Source organism: Mus musculus, chromosome 1 (assembly GCF_000001635.26).
Source record: "Mus musculus strain C57BL/6J chromosome 1, GRCm38.p6 C57BL/6J".
Lineage (NCBI taxonomy): Eukaryota > Metazoa > Chordata > Mammalia > Rodentia > Muridae > Mus > Mus musculus.
In genome coordinates this window covers 139886706-139904095 of record NC_000067.6, presented here as the reverse complement: position 1 = coordinate 139904095, position 17390 = coordinate 139886706, and the positions used below count along the sequence as shown (strand labels likewise).

Below are 17390 nucleotides of genomic sequence, written 5' to 3'. Positions count from 1 at the left end.
ACCCCTAACTCTTCTCTTGTGGTCCACAGTATCTGTCTAATGGATGACTGAAACTATTTGCATCTGTCTTAGTCAGGTGCTGGCAGTACATCTCAGAGGACACCCATATCAGGCTGTAATCTGCAAGCACATCATGGTATCAGCCATAATATAGGGATTTCTTGACTGTAGATGGCATGGATCACAACATGGGACAGTCTCTGAATGGCCTTTCCTTCAGTCTCTGCTCCTTTTTTTCCCCCCTTCAATTCCTTTGGAAAGGAACAATTCTAGGTTAAATTTTTTGAGATGGTTGGGTGGCTCTATCCCTCAACTGGGGCCATGTCTATCTATTGGAGGTTGTTCTCTCTCCACTTTGTTGGGTATCTTGGGTAATGTCTTCCCCATAGGATCTTCAGAACCTCTCCCTTCCCTGGCATCTGGGACTTTCTAGTTCCTCTACCCGCCACACTGCTGCATATTTCTATTCATTCTTCTGACCCTCTTGACTTCTCTTCTGGCTCTTCCCCTTACTAGCCACCACCACACATACACTCACACATTTTTACCTAATTTATCTTCCAGGTTCCTCCATACCTCTACCTTCTGTGATTATTTTGTTGCCCCTTCTAAGTGGGATTGAAGCATACATACTTTGACACTTTGGTCTTACTTCTTTTTAAGCATCATATGGTCTATGAATTGTATTGTGGGTATTCTGAGCTTTTGGGATATCTACATATCAGTGAGTATAAAACACATATGTCCGTTCATGTATGGGTTACCTCACTCAGGATATATTCTTTATTTTCTTCTTTTGTCTGTCATGATAGTTCTCTTTTTGTGAGTGCTCCATAGCTTCAGTAATAGTGTCAGGCCTTGGAGCCTCCCCTTGAGCTGGATCCCGCTGTGGGCCTGTCACTGGACCTTCTTTTCCTTAGGCTCTTCTCCATTTCCAACCTTGAAATTCTTTCATATTTTTCTAGCTATCACTTTGTGTGCTATATTGAATAGATATGGGGAGAATGGGCATCCTTGTCTTGCCCCGAATTTTAGTGAGATTGCTTCAAGTATGTGTCCATTTAACTTGATATTGTCTGTTAATTTGCAGTAAATTGCTTTTAGTATGGTTAGGTATGGGCCTTGAATTTCTGATCTCTCCAATACTTTTAACTTGAAAGGGTGTGGTATTTTGTCAAATAATTTTTCTGCATCTAAGATGATGATGATGTGAATTTTTTCTTTGAGTTTGTTTATATAGTAGATTATGTTCATGTATTTTCATATATTGAAACAACCTTTTGTTTCTGGGATGAAGGCTTCTTGATCATGGTGAATGAAGGTATTGATGTGTTCTTAGATTCAATCTGCAAGAATTTTATTGAGTATTTTTGCATCTATATTCATAATGGAGATTGGTCTGAAGTTCTTTTTTTTTTTTTTTGATTGGGTCCTTGTGTGGTTTAGGTATCAGAGTAATTATGGCTTCCTAGAATGAATTAGGTAGTTTCTATTTTATGAAATATTTCGAGAAATATTGGTATCATGTCGTCTTTGAAGTTCTGGTAGAATTCTGCAGTAAATCCATCTGACTCTGGCCTTTATTGTGGTGGGAAGTTTTTAATGGCTTCCCTTTCCTTATGGCATATGGGCCTGTTTAGTTTACCTACTCTTGATTTCACTTTGGTATGTGATAACTGTCTAGAAAACCATCCATTTCATCTAGATTTTCCAGTTTTGTTGAATATAGGATTTTGTAGTAAGATCTGATGATTTTAAAAATTTCTTCAGTTTCTGTTGTTATGTCTTCCTTTTCATTTCTCATTTTGATAATTTGGTTACTGCTGCAAGAACCTTTAATTAGTTTGGCTAAGGGTTTATCTATCGTGTTGATTCTCTCAAAGAACCATCTTTTCATTTTTGTGATTCTTTGTATTGTTCTCTTTGTTTCTATTTGTTTGAATTCAGCCCTGAATCTGGCCTTTTCCTTCTGTCTACTCCTCTTGGGTGAGTTTGCTTCTTTTTGTTCTAGAGCTCTCAGGTGTGCTATAAAGTTGCTAATGTAATATCTCTCCAGTTTCTTTACCAGGGCACTTAATGGTATCAATTTTCCTCTTAGCACCACCCTCATTATGTCCCATAAGTTTGGATTTGATTTGTCAAGATTTTCATTAAATTCCAGGAAGTCTTTAGTTTCTTTATTTCTTGCCTGACCGAGCTATTGAGTAGAGAGTTTTTCAGTTTAAAGGTATACATATGCTTTCTGCCCTTTTCACTTTTATTGAAGACCAGCCTTAGACAATGGTGATCTAATGGGATGTATGAAATTATTTCAATATTCTGGTATTGGTTTAGGGTTGTTTTGTGACCCATTATATGTTTGACTTTGGAGTAGGACCCATGACGTGCTGAGAAGAAGGTGCATTCTTTTGTTTTAGGGTGAAATGTTCTGTAGATATCTGTTAAACCCATTTGGTTCATAACCTCTACTAGTTTCACTATGTCTCTGTTTAGTTTCTGTTTCAATGACCTGTCCATTGGTAAGAGCCAAGTGTTGAAATCTCCCACTATTATTATGTGTGTTTCAATATGTGTTTTGAGCTTTAGCAAAGTTTCCTTTTTTATTAGATATTTTTTTTCTTTACATTTCAAATGTTGTCCCCTTTCCCAGTTTTCCCTCTGAAAACCCACTTTCCCATCCCCCTGTCCCTGCACACAACCCACCCAACCCCTCTTCCCTGTCCTGCCACTCCCCTACACTGGGGCATCAGGCATTCTCAGGCTTAAGGGCCTCTTCTTTCATTGATGTCCAACAAGACTATCCTCTGCTACATATGCCGCTGGAGCCATGGGTCCCTCCATGTTTATTCTTTTGTTGGTGGTTTAGTCCCTGGGAGCTCTGGGGTTACTGGTTAGTTCATATTGTTATTTCTCTTGTGGGGCTGCAAGCTCCTTTAGGTCCATCAGTTGTTTCTCTAGCTCCTCCATTGGGGACTTTTTGCTCAGTCCAATTGTTGGCTAAGAGCATCCACCTCTGTATTTGTCAGGCACTGGCAGAGCTCTCAAGAGACAGCTATATCAGGCTCCTTTCAGCAAGCACTTGTTGGCACCTACAATAGTGTCTGGGTTTGGTGACTGTGTATGGGATTGATATTCAGGTGGTAGGGGCTCTGTATGATCTTTCCTTCAGTAAAGCTTCTTTTAAGGATGTTTGTGCCATTGCATTTGGGGAATAGATGTTTAGAAGTGAGACTTTGTCCTTGTGGATTTTCCCTTTGAAGTATATCAACTGACCTTCATCATGTTTGATATCATTTGCTTTAAAGTCTATTTTATTGGCTATTATGATGTCAACTCCAGCTTGTTTCTTGGGACCATTTGCTTGGAAGACCTTTTACCATCCTTTTACTCTGAGATAGTGTCTTTCTTTGTTATTGAGGTATGTTTTTTGTATGCAGCAAAATACTGGATCTTGTTTTCATATCCAGTCTATTAACGTATGTCCCTTTATAGGTGAGTAAAGCCCATTAATATTGAGAGATATTTAAGATGACTGTTGGTTCCTGTTATATTTGGTTTTGTAGGTAGCTTTATGTGCTTTGGTTCTCTCCTTTTGCCTTATTGTGAGATGCTTAATATCTTATATTTTCTTTGGTGTAGGTACCTTCCTTTTGTTGGAGTTTTCCTCTAGGATCTGCTGTAGGGCTAGAATGTTAGATAGATACCATTAGATTTTGGTTTTGTCTTGGAATATTTTGTTTAGCATGATATTTTCTTGTTCAATCAATTTGCCAGCAAAATTCATGGAGTTCTGGTTTTTAAAGGCTAAGCATTTTTCCTATTGTATAAATGGAACACATAAAAATAGCACATTTTCTGTATCCTTTCTTCCAGTGGTTGTTTCCAGTGGTTGTTTTCAGCATGCTGGTTGTTTTCAGATTCTGGTTATTAGAAAAAGGTCTGTTATGAACATAGTGGAGCACTTGTCCTTGTGATATGGTAGAACATCTTTTAGGTATATTCCCAGAAGGGGTATGGCTGGGTTTTGGTGTAGATCTGTGAGCTGAATTAGAATAGGTATTCTGGGAGGCAAAGAGTGCTTTCATTGGTTGGGGGGGGGGGTCTGCTGTGTCACTAGTTATGGAAGGCTTCCTGTCATCCAGGCTATGGCAGATGTCCTGTGACCCTGGTTATGGCAGACCTCCTGAGAGTCAGACTGTTTCTGAAGGGTGCAGGTTAAGGGGGCTGGAATCCCAAGTCTGCCCTGGGCAGGGTTGTGGACTGGAATGAAGATGTGTCTCTGGCAGGGTGAATAGGTCCAATACAGGTCTCTGTAGGGGTCCCAGTTAGGCCAGGTGTTTGGGCTGGTGGGAATCACTGTGAGCCTGGTTATGATGGAACTCATGGGAGTTATGCAGTCTGTGGGTGTGGGAAGTGATTTTGGAGCACTTGATCTTATAAGCAGCATTCTTGAAGATGTGTTCCTTTTCCCACTATTTAGTTTTAGATTGCTTATAAAAACCAGGTGTTCATAATTATATGAATTTACATCTGGATCTTCAATTGGATCCCATTGGCAATCCTGTCTGGTTTTGGTATTTATGCCAATACTATGCACTTTATTACTATATATCTGTAATGGAGCGTAAATCATGACTGATGATGACTCTGAAACAGAGTGTGTTTTTTTAGTTAGTTAATTAATTAATTAACTTAAATCTTGATCAAGACCCTCCTCCCTCATCTCTTTCCAGTCCCAGAACTATAAACCCCCCAAATGACCCTCTCCCCTACTCTAAGGAAAAGAGGAACCCCTCCTTGGGACATCCAGTTGCAGAAGGCCCAAGTACATTCAATGGCATTGAGACCAGACCAGACAGTCAAGTTAGGGAAGGGGATACAAAGGCAGACAACCAAAACAACCTCCTCTACAATTAGACAGAAGTCATGAAAACTAAGCTGGACATCTGCTACAAATGCAGAGATTGACTGGATCCAGTGCTGACAGGCTCTTTAGTTTTTAGTTCAGTATCTGGGTCTCGATGGGCCTAGGTTAGTAGATGTTGTAGGACTTCATGTGGTGTTCTTGACTTCGCCAATTCATTCAATTCTATGCCTCACACTTCCACAGAGCACCCCAAGCACTGCCTCTAAGGAGGAATTTCTGCTAGGTTTCTGTTTATAAGCATGGTGGAGTATCATTGAAAATGTCAGGTGTTGTCTCTCTCATATGGCATGGGTCTCCAGTTGGGCAGTCATTGGTTGGACATTCCCTCAGTCCCTGCTCCATCTTTATACCTGCATATCTAGAAGGCAGGGCAAATTTTGAGTTGATAAAGATCTTTTCCAAATCTGTTGGTTGCCTTTTGGTCTTATTGACAGTGTTCTTTGCCTTACAGAAGCTTTATAATTTTATTAGGTCCCATTTGTCAATTCTTGATCTTACAGCACAAGCCATTGGTGTTCTGTTCAGATTTTTTTCCTCTGTGCACACAAGTTTGAGGCTCTTCCCCACTTTCCCCTCTATAAGGTTCAATGTCTCCGGTTTTATCTGGAGGTCTTTGATCCACTTAAACTTGAGTTTTGTATAATGAGATAAGAATGGACCAGTTTGCATTCTTCTACATGCTAACTTCCAGTTGAGCCAGCACTATTTGTTTAAAATGCTGTCTTTTCCCCACTGGATGATTTTACCTCCTTTGTCAAAGACCAGGTGACCATAGGTGAATGGGTTCATTTCTGGGTCTTCAATTCTATTCCAATGATCTACCTGTCTTTCATTGCACCAGGACCATGCAGTTTTTATCACAATTGTTCTGTAGTACAGCTTGAGGTCAGGGATAGTGATTCAACCAGAAATTCTTTTATTGTTGAGAATAGTTTTTGCTATCCTAGCTGACAGGAGCTGGATATAGCTGTCTCCTGAGAGGCTCTACCAGTGCCTGACAAATAAAAAAGTGGATGCTCACAACCATCCATTGGTTGGAACACAGGGTCCCCAATGAAGGAGCTAGAGAAAGTACCCAAGGAGTAGAATGGGTTTGTAGCCGTATAGGAGAAACAACAATATGGACTAACCAATACCCCCAGAACTCCCTGGGTCAAAACCACCAACCAAAGAAAACACATGGTGGGACTCATGGCTCTCGCTGCATATGTAGCAGATGATGGCCTAGTTGGTTGTCAATCATAGGAGAGGCCCTTGGTTTTGGGAAGGTGTTATGTCCCAGAATAGTGGAATCCCAGTGCTAGGGAGTGGGAGTGGGTGAGCAGGAGGAGCGGGGAGAGGGCAGGTGGGGTTTGAGGCAGAAACCAGGAAAGAGGACAACATTTGAAATGTAAATAAAGAAAATATCTATTAAAAAATTCGAGCTGAAGGTTTTGTGGGTGAATTGGTGTTCCCCTCCCTCCCTTTAAGTTTCACTTGTTTACAGAAGTTGAGCACTTTAGTCTCCATATCCCCTACTGAAAGGAATCTCAACTAGTATTATCTCAGTAGACTTCTCAGAACCTCCTTCATCCCAAGTCTCCATCTACTCCCAGAGATGGGTTACCACACTCAAGATGATATTTTCTAGTTCCATTGTATTGTCTGAAAATTTCATACCTTTTTAAAAAATAGCTGAGTAGTATTTCTATTGTGTAGCTATACCACATTTTCTTTATTCTTCAGTTGCGGGGCATCTAGATTGTTTTCAGTTTCTAGCTATTGTTAATAAACTTGCTATGAACATATTTGAGCAAGTGTCCTTTTACTGTAATAGGGCATCTCTTGGTATATGCTCTGGAGTGGTATAGCTGAGTCTTGGAATAGTTCTATTCACAATTTTCCGAGAAATTGAGAAATTGATTTCCAAGTGATTGCACAAGTTTGGACTCCCACTAGCAATGCTGGAGTGTTCCCTTCACTGCACATCCTCAACAAGATGTCATGTCACATGTGTCTTTGATCTTATCCATTGTGACAGGTATAAGATGGTGTCTCAGAGTCTATTTTATTTGCATTTCCCTGATGGCTATGGGTATTGATTATTTCTTTAAGCATTTCTGAACAGTTCAAGATTCATCAGCTCAGAATTCTCTGTTTGGCTTTGTACTCCATTTTTCATTTGGCATATTTGGTTTGCTGCCTTGAGCTCTTTATGTATTTAAGAGATATTATTTCTCTACCATATGTAAGATTGGTAAATATCTTTTCCTATTCTCTATGCTGATACTTTGTCCTGTTGATGATGCCCTTATCTTTGCAAAAGCATTTCAGTTTCATGAGGTCCAATTTATTAATTGTTGATCTTAGTATCAGAACTATTAGTGTCCTGTGGAGGAAATTGTTTTCTGTGCCAATGAGTTCAAGGAATTTCCACTTTTTCTCTTTTATTAGATTCAGTATATGTTTTTATGTTGATGTCTTCAGTCCACTTGGACTTCAATTTTGTGTAGGGTGATATATATGTGTATATTTGCATTCTCTTTAGTACTGCTTTCATTGTGTCCAATGAATTTTTATGTTTTATGCATTCATTTTCACTGAATTTTTTGGAAGTATTTAATTTCTTTCTTTATTACTGTCATGATATTATAGTCCTCAGGAGAAAGTTGCTCAAATTCATGAATTTGGAGGTCTTTTGTTATTCTCATTGTTATTGAAATCCAGTGTTAATCTCTTGTGGTCTGATAGGAGGGATGCAGTGGGTCATTTCAATTTTCTTATATCTGTTGAAATTTGTTTTGTGACTAAGTAAGTGGTCAGTTTTAGAGAAAGTGTTGTGAAATGCTGAGAAGAAATTGTGTGTGTGTGTGTGTGTATATATATATATATATATATATATATATACACATACATACATGGGATTGTTGAAATGTTTGTAGATACCTGTTAGTTCCATTTTCTTTATAGCATTTATTTGCTCTAGTATTCCTCTGGATGTCCAGTCACCTGGAGAGAGTGGGATATTGAAGTCTTTTACTATCAGTGTCTGATTGTTGATGTGTTTTAACCTTTGCTGACTGTCTTTTACAAAGGTGGGTCATTTCTATAGTTCATTTTGTCAACATTCTGTTAGCCTTTTTTTTTTTTTTTTTTTTTTTTTTACTGGAGAAATGAGCTCATTGATATTTAGAGATATCCATGACCAGTTCATTCATTTATGTAATTTATTATTTTGTTGTTGGTGGTAGTATTGTGTATGTGTGTTTTTGCTGTCATTCGGTTTTGCTAGCAGAAGTGTATTTATTACCTGTGTTTTTGTGAGTAAAGTTAAACTCATTGGGATAGATTTTTCTTTCTGGTAGCTGCTGGAGGGTGGTGTTTATAAATAGATATGGTTTAAATTTGGCTTTGTCATTGAAACACTTGCCTTTTCCATCTACAGTGTTCAAAAGCTTTGCTGTATATAATATTCTGGACTGGCATCTGTGATATTTTAGAGTCTGAAGGATACCTGCTTGTCTTACTTTAGATATTTTCTTTTAGAAGTCAGATGTAATTCTAATATGTCTACCTTAATTGCTCTTTTTTCCTTGTAGCTTTCAATATTCTCTCTCTGTTCTATATGCTTAGTAATTTGAATATTATGTCTTGAGTGATCTTTCTCTTTTGTTCCCATTAATTTGGTGTTCTTTGTGCGTCATGTATCCTTATAAGCAATTGTTAATTTAGGGTAAGAAAACTTTTCTTTTATGATTTTGTTGAAATTATTTTCTGGGTCATTGTCTTAGTTAGGGTTGTACCGCTGAGAAAAGACACCATGACCAAGGCAACTCTTATAAATACAATATAAAATTGGGGCTGGATTACAGGTTCAAAGGTTTAGTCCATTATCAACAAGACAGGAACATGGCAGCATTCAGGCAGGCATAGTGCAGGAGGAGCTCATAATTCTACAGCTTCATTTGATGGCCACTAGGAAGAGTGGCCTCTGAGCAGCTAGCATGAAGGTCTTAAAGCCCATGCCTACAGCAACATACTTTTTCCAAGAGGACCACACTCATTGGGCTAAGCATATTCAAATCACTAATGACTTTGAGCTGGATTCTCTTCCTTCTATTCCTATCTTTCTTAGGTTCAATGTTTTCATAGTAACCACAATTTCCTGGACTATTTTCGGTTAGGAAATTTTCAGATTTAGCATTTTGTTTGGATCAATGTATGTATTTCTTCTACTGTGTCTACAACAGCTCTTTCATCTATAGTATTCTATTGGTGGTTCTTGCATCTGATGTTTTCTTTATTTATCTAGATTTTTATACCCCCAGAATTCCCTGACTTTTTGCTTTCTTTATTGCTTCTATTTCCAGTTTTAGATCTTCTTGAGTTATATTTTTCCTTCAACTTTTTTTTTTTTTTGATTCCTTGATGTTCCTTAAGGTATTCATTCAACAATTCAACTGGAAGCCTTGCCCACTGCTGTCATGGATGCAAAATATCCCAACCATACTTATAAACCATAGGCTAGATTATTAGACTGAATCATGCACAATGTCATAGTACTTATTTATTTTAGTTGTAGAAAATTTTCTAATAAATTCTTTATAAAATTTAATAACTTATATTCAAATTTTCATAAATAGATCACTATTTAACACATTTTAAAATAGCCAAAATAGTCCTCTAATTGTATAAATAGCTTGTTATAGATCTATATAAATCCATCTTTCAAATAAAATTCAGTTACTATACAAGCTATAACATAGAAGAACAATGCATACATGCTACTGAAAGAAAGGAAATTAAGTTAGAAACATGATGCACAGCCAATGATGACCAGTAGACCAGTAGGCCAGCCACCCACAAACCTTCACTGCTCTCTTGCTTCCCTCAGCCAGATACCCATTCACCCACTATAGGACATTCCTATCAGAAGACCAACCTCCAACTCAGAAAATGAATATGTACCAGATCAGAGTCCACACAGGCCAACAGAAGTCTATCTTCCATCTCTGGTGGAGGCCCTAAGCTCAATCTTCCACAGAGATCCAAAGACCACTGAAGAAATAGAAACTGGGCGGAGGGGGGGGGTGGCGGCGAACAACCATAAACCTAGAAACCAACATCTAGAGATAAAATTCATTTTAAACACAGATGTTTATAAACCAGTATAAGAACACAACAATAACACATAGGGCAACATGTTTTGACTAGAGCCCATGTATCCTAATCCATCAAGCCCTCAATACTCCAAAACAACTGAAGCACAAGAAAATGACAATAAATCCTACTCTATGAACACAATCATGGTCCAAAAAGAAGAGGTGAATAAGTCTCTTAAAGAAATTGAGGGAAGGACAAAACCTTTCTCTAACTCCTCCTTTGGGGACCCTGTGTTCAGTCTCAAGTTTGGCTCTGAGCATCCACATCTTTATTCATCAGGTTCTGGCAGAGCCTCTACGGAGACAGCTGTATCAGGCTCCTGTTAGCAAGCAATTCTTGGTATCCACTATAGTGTCTGGGTTTGGTGTCTGCATGTTGGATGGATCCCCAGGTGGGGCAGTCTCTGGATGACCTTTTCCTTCATTCTCTGCTCTATTCTTTGTCCCTGAATTTCCTTTAGATAGGAGAAATTTTGGATTAAAATTTTAGATATGGATAGATGGCCCCATCCTTCAACCAGGGGGTCATGCCTAACCTCTGAAGTGTGTCAGGTTGCTGACATAGGTCTGTGCTCCTTATCTATGTGAATATTGAGTGCACCCAGATTTTTGTTTTCATTCTACAGATTTTTGTATGTAGCTATCTTATCGATATGTGCATATAATGGGTAAACATTAACAAATGAGTGTCTGCATTTTTTTTGTTGTTGGGGGAATAAATTGCTGCCGCAAATTTATGTATTTTCATTCACCTGCCCCACAATTCCTTGAATAAAATAGCAGTGCTCTGTGAAAACTTACTGCTAGTGCTTGGGATTGGAAAACTGCAGAAGAGGAATACTGAGTTTGATTGATTTCTATTTGAAATTATTTAGATTGGTTTGGCGACCTTGTTTGGTACAACTTGGGTGTTCAGAATACCAGTAAAACACTTCAGGGGGATGTCTTTCTCGAGGATTGTAGGGATTAAAGGAATCTTTACTGTCTTCCATTTTGACTATCTTGAATAGTTGGTGTTCTGGGAACTTTTGACCTTAATTTTTGGGGTAGTTTTTCTTCTCATGTTCTCTATCAGAGTGTCTTGTTAAGTACTAGTGTGCTGACATTTGACCAGATGAGCTAGAGGACGACCACTGAGAAATGGAGAGTTCTGCTCCATATTTTCCCTCTTCTTGCTTTTCTATGCCACAAGTCCAGTGACTCCAATCTTTTTGAGCAAAGTAATATTTGTTTCTTAAATTCAGTAAAATACCCATTTTTTCTTCTTTAGTTCCTACTTTGCTATTTTCTGAAAAATTCTCTTTTACACAAATCCACCTCTATAATGAACATCATTAATCTCTTCCTACTCTGGAATTTTAGTTCAGTGTTCCTTGTTTTGTAAAATGTGATGTTGCTAATATTTACTGAAATATGTTGCCTTATTGTTTGAGTCTACTACTCTATTTTATTTTGTTTCTTTACACTTTTATTATATTGTTTTACAACAATAAAATCACATTATTTTTTCTAACGTTTGAACAACCATTCTACTTTAGGCATGCAGCTACAATGACTCTTGAAATTATTGGTTCTGGAGTCTGTAGTAACTTTGGATATGTTTTCTAAGATCATTGCTCAACTCCAGGAACCCTAATGGGATAAATGAGTTCTAGGTTCCTAACTGATTCAATTTTTCTTAAGCTGAAAGAAGGAATAAAAGAATGAATGAGGGCTGGAGAGACAGCTCAGTAGTTAAGAGCACTGACTGCTCTTCTGGAGGTCATGAGTTCAAATTCCAGCAAACACACTATGGCTCACAACCATCCATAATGAGATCTGATGTCCTCTTCTGGTGCATCTGAAGACAGCTACAGTGTAATTAGATATTATGATAATAATAAAAGAAAGAAAGATGGAAAGAAAGAAAGAAAGAAAGAAAGAAAGAAAGAAAGAAAGAAAGAAAGAAAGAAAGAAAGGAAGGAAGGAAGGAAGGAAGGAAGGAAGGAAGGAAGGAAGAGAGAGAGAAAGACAACATTGTCTTCTTTGAGTTCTGACAATCTGTAAGATTATGGATTCATTTGGACAAAAACATTAAGCATATTTTAGGATATACTATAAGTCCTTTAAATTTGACTTTGTTAGAAAAAAAAAACATTCTCTGATGACTATGATGATGTATCTTAAGTTTTGTTATTGTTCGTTTTTATTTTTGTGGCCTAGTAATGTGAATGATTTTGATTATTTCAGGTTTTTACATACAAATGACTAATGGCTACTTTTGTATTTTTTAATATTGTAAATCCTTAAGCAGCTGTGCATACCCTCATTTTTTTCTTACTTTTTACCCTTTAAGAGACATGTTCAGCATCAGATATACACATTGACAATGGATTTCTTTCTGAATCTTCTTATATATATGCTCTAAATAGAGAAACATCCTATAGATGTAAGCAGGGATATGTGACAAATACTGGAGAAATATCAGGATCAATAACTTGCCTTCAAAATGGATGGTCACCTCAACCCTCATGCATTAGTGAGTATTTTATTATATTGTTACAGTTATACTGATGATGCATAGCAGTTTAATTTTATTCTCCTTTTATATGGCTCTTATTTTTAATTTGTAAACTTCAAGAAAAAATACACACCATTTTTTTCTATTTTGACTTATTCCTTCATTTTAGAGTACCCGTTCATTTGCCTTTTGAATACTTTAAAATATCCTGTACTTTTAAATCTAGTGAAGAAGTCTTTGAAGAGCTGCAACTCCCTGAAAGTGTGATGACCTTATAATATGTATTTGACACTGTGAGTTAAGGTCCATGTCAGAACATCTCCATCTTAGAAGATCTTTTTAAATATTTTGATATTGGAAAGAAAGAAATGCTTCCAGGCACCAGCAAATTTTGGTGTTTGGAAACATTCCCTTGTTTTAGGACTTAGAGTTAATGAATATTTTCTAGGATCAATAATTAGTTCAACTAATCTTATTTATTAGAAAAATACCCAGTGCTATTTTTCAAGAAGTATTCAACATATCTCAAATGATAAGTTGATTTAAGATATTCACTAATTTTATAATATCTAATACTTTTCAACCACTGTAATTTTACAAGATCTTATTAAAGAAAAGGCAATTAAAATTATACCCATGTAATATTCATTTATATTAAGTTGTAATTGACATGGATTTATTGGATTTTTTACTGCTAAAAATTAAACCCTTGATATACTACCTGTTTTAAGCTCAGCTAATCTATTTCTCTATTTTATGAGTCATTTTAATTACTAAATATAGGATGTTAATTCACAAAAGTCTATCATATTCCCCTAAAAATATACATTTTCACTTGTCTTTTCTTTTGGAGTGTAGAATAAGTATATGAAAAATTAGCTAAGAAACTATTTCTAAAATAATATTTTATAAATGTTTAAGAAAGGATATTAATGCTATATAAAATTGTATCTTTCATTTTAATAACTTTCACAAAATTAAATTATTGTTGGTCTCCTTAGGCTCCTTCTATACTGTATTTAATTTATCATATATTAATCTATAAAGACTTTTGTTCTTATGCTAATTACTTATATTGACTATTGACATATTTGAAATTAAATTATCTCTTTTATTTTACATCAGAGTCTTGTGATATGCCTGTATTTGAGAATTCTATAACTAAGAATACTAGGACATGGTTTAAGCTCAATGACAAATTAGACTATGAATGTCTCGTTGGATTTGAAAATGAATATAAACATACCAAAGGCTCTATAACATGTACTTATTATGGATGGTCTGATACACCCTCATGTTATGGTGAGTGCTATTTTCTCTGGAATATTTTTTAAGAAAAAAAAAAGAATTTATATGCTAAAATTAGAAATTCCTAGAATCTTCCTTATGATTTAATATAACCTATGAAAAAGGACTGTTTTGAAAGCCATTGAAGTTTATATTTACATTTATTATTTCATTACATTCATTTATTTATCCTGTGTGTATACATGCATATATGTGTATGTTTATGTAGGTGTGTATACTGCATTATACATGAAGGTGTCGGAGAACCTGTGGGAGTCAGCTCTTTCTTTTTATCATATGTATCTGAGGGTTTGAACTCAGGACTCTGGTTTAGAGGCAAGGGCTCTCACTAACAGCCATCATTCTGACCTGATAATCTGTTTTTAAATAATATATTTATCAGGTGTATATGCCACCAGGTTATTATTCTAACAATTAGGACCCTGGATCAAGAAATTTTAAGTTTGAGAGTATATTGGACTACATACTGAGTTCTGTTTCCAAAAGCAAACAAACCCAAAATTTCATTAAATTAACGATTCCTTTGTGTGGCCTGGGTATATCATGTATCTTTTATTAGAGGACAATTCTTTTACTATTCAAGTTCTTAATTATGTAGACTAGGTCTCCCTATGAAAATTATGAACTGAAATATGAAGCTAGGCCATGAAAACTTGAGGGCTAGGAAGATGGCTCAGTGGTTAAGATCATGGGCTGTTCTTCTAGAGTTTATGAGTTCAATTCCCAGCAACCACATGATGGCTCACAATGACCTATAATGAGTTCTGATGCCCTCTTCAAGTATGCAGGTATCTATACAGATAAAGCAATCATACATTAAGTAAATAAATCTTTAAAAAGAAAAGAAAAATTAATAAAAAAGAAAACTTGAACAGTGTGAGGGTAGAAGATAAATGACAATAAAGTTGAAAAACATTTTTTTAAAAAACTAGTAGAAGATACTGAGAAATTTGATTTGCAGATTCAAGGATCCACTCAAATGTGGATTTCTACCCCTGTCAAGATGACTTGGTAGGTAGAAATAGGACATTCTTGAAATCCAGGCCAGTCTGGGTTATATAGGAATTGTGTTACAGCTCTGAAAGGAAATACTTCCCCAATGGAGGTGCTGCAGCTCTGAGTTTCCCAGTGCAGGTGTGATAGCACTGAAGGGAAAGGTACACTGGCAGCAAGGAGCCAAGAAAAAGCACAAAGTCACAGCAGAAATAACAAACCTCACATAAGAACTTTATTAGAAAAGACATGAGAAAGCTTGTCTGCTCCAGAGTGAAGCAGCAAAGACAGCAGGAGTTTGATTTGTATTGGATATTTTGGGGGCCTGAGGGGTGCATATGCTTTCAAGAGCAACTTAGATTGGTGGGTTTTGTTTTTGTTTTTGTTTTTGTGTTTGTGTTTGTTTTTTGTTTTGTTTTTGTTTTTTAACCAGGTCTCAGAACAAGCTCATTGATTGGTGAGATTTTAAGCTCATCTTGGATCATTTTGCCCCCTGTAGGAAGGAACTTGGCCATTAGCATCTCAAGGGACATAGCCATTATAGTAGTCTCTTGAGGTGGGGCTTGGTCACTTGTCTGACCTCAAGGGGCTTACAGTAAGGGAGTGGCTGCCTCTGCTTGGCCAAAGTGCCACAGGAAACTGAGCAGGAGGCAGGTAAATATAAGATTTGTGTGTGGGTGGGGGTATTGAAGGGGTTGATAGAGTGAGTTTAAGAGGATGAACTTTTCCAGGGTGGGGGATGGTGAGATTTCAAGATGAACCCAGGGATTGGCGGGTATTCATGCTCAGGGATTTGTGGGGTTTCCAATTTAAGGATTGGCAGGTTTAGGTAGATTTTAAACCTGGAAATGAGCTCAGATCTTTTACTCTAAATGAAGATATCTCATAAACAAACAAACAGCAACAAGTGACTTACATATTTAAAAAAATCAAACTAAGCAATTGGTGATGATTAGTTTCTCTCTGATTATAAGCAGTTCAAGATTATGAAGTCGGGATGTTCTATAATACAATACTAATATAGAATGTAAGGAAAGGGATATTAGTTCCATGACACAGTACTTTGCCTGAGGGTCAATACTAACATGTCAATATAAAATAAAATATAATATGAAATTATTTATTTACCATTCTCATGTGTGAGAATTTTTTCACATGGAGGCAATATACAAACATCTACCTACCCAAGATAAGGAGCCCATGACACACCAATGTACAGATACCACCAAATTCCAACTTGATGAACCTTTAGTTGTGCCCAGACTGGAAAAAAAAAAAAAAAACAACAAAATCAAAGAGACCACCAGGAACCACAACTCCAATGCAAGCCCATGAAAGTCTTTATTCAAGCTCCAGATTGGGCCACAAATTTTTCTGATGGAATAGGAAGGAGAGTGACACTCAGATCTAGGGGCTTAGGGTTTATATATGGAAAAAATTGCAAGCTGTGGCATTCAAGCCTTGGCATGACATGATTGGGTAAATGAGTAAAGGAAAGTTAACATTCAAATTGATATCATCAGAGAAATAACACACATCCAAAATGGGGCAGTGTATCTTGGGAATGATTCATGTTTTTTTTAACTTATGTTGCTATTGTGACCATCTTTTCCTGTTGCTACAAGCTGGCCATAGATGTTATGTCTATTTAAGTCTGCTTGGAATGCTTTGTGGTCTCTTTCCCAGAGCCCAAGAATTACTCCAAGCACAGCAGCTTTCTCCAAGGACAGCAGTTTTCTCCATGGACAAGAGCTTAAAGTAGAGTGTAGAGTACAAAATGGAATAGGTCTTCCTGCCTTTTGTCTCTTCAGAATTTTATTAATCTTATTAATTTTATTAATTTCAGAAACATGAAGGAATGATTTCTTATAGGAGAAGAAATGACTCATAGACAGCTACATCCCCAAAGCCTACCCATTATGGCTGACAGCTCACAAAACACAGATGAGCATATTACATAACTGGTAGGCAGAACAATAGGTTGAAAAATGTCTTTTTTTTTCCCCAAGTGACTCAGCTGTCTTAAGTACCTTCCAGGTGCTGGGTAGGATCCTGCTTCTTCTGGGAAGTTGGTATGATGTCATTTTTCTTTTTTGCATCTAGGGTGGTCTGAGCTCCTTCCTTTCAACTTTGCTTGTCTGAGTGATTCTCAGCAATCCAACTATCTTGGTTACTCTGGTAGGGAGGAGCCTGCTGAATCTGCTCAGTTTCAGGGACTCCCTGAAGCTATTTTGAGTTGTTTACCTCCCTGCTTAAGGGGCTTCCCAGAAGGATGGAGTATTTTAATCTCAAAGAAACTGTTACCCAAAAAATTCCCATGGACCTTCAATGTCTCCAGGCCAGACAGGAAATGTGAATTAGAGGAGAGGAAATGGAGTGACTGAGATGGCAATGCGAACTGATATGATCATATAGTGTTATATTACACACACACACACACACACACACACACACACACACACACACACGGGTATAACAGACATAATTTAGGGGCTGACACACTCTGTGTAAATACACTCAG

General features: G+C 37.0%; 1 pseudogene; it reads left to right on the top strand.

Annotated features, from left to right (window-relative positions):
- Nucleotides 1–17390, top strand: part of Gm16332 (predicted gene 16332) — a 58384-nt pseudogene that overhangs the window by 32382 nt on the left and 8612 nt on the right.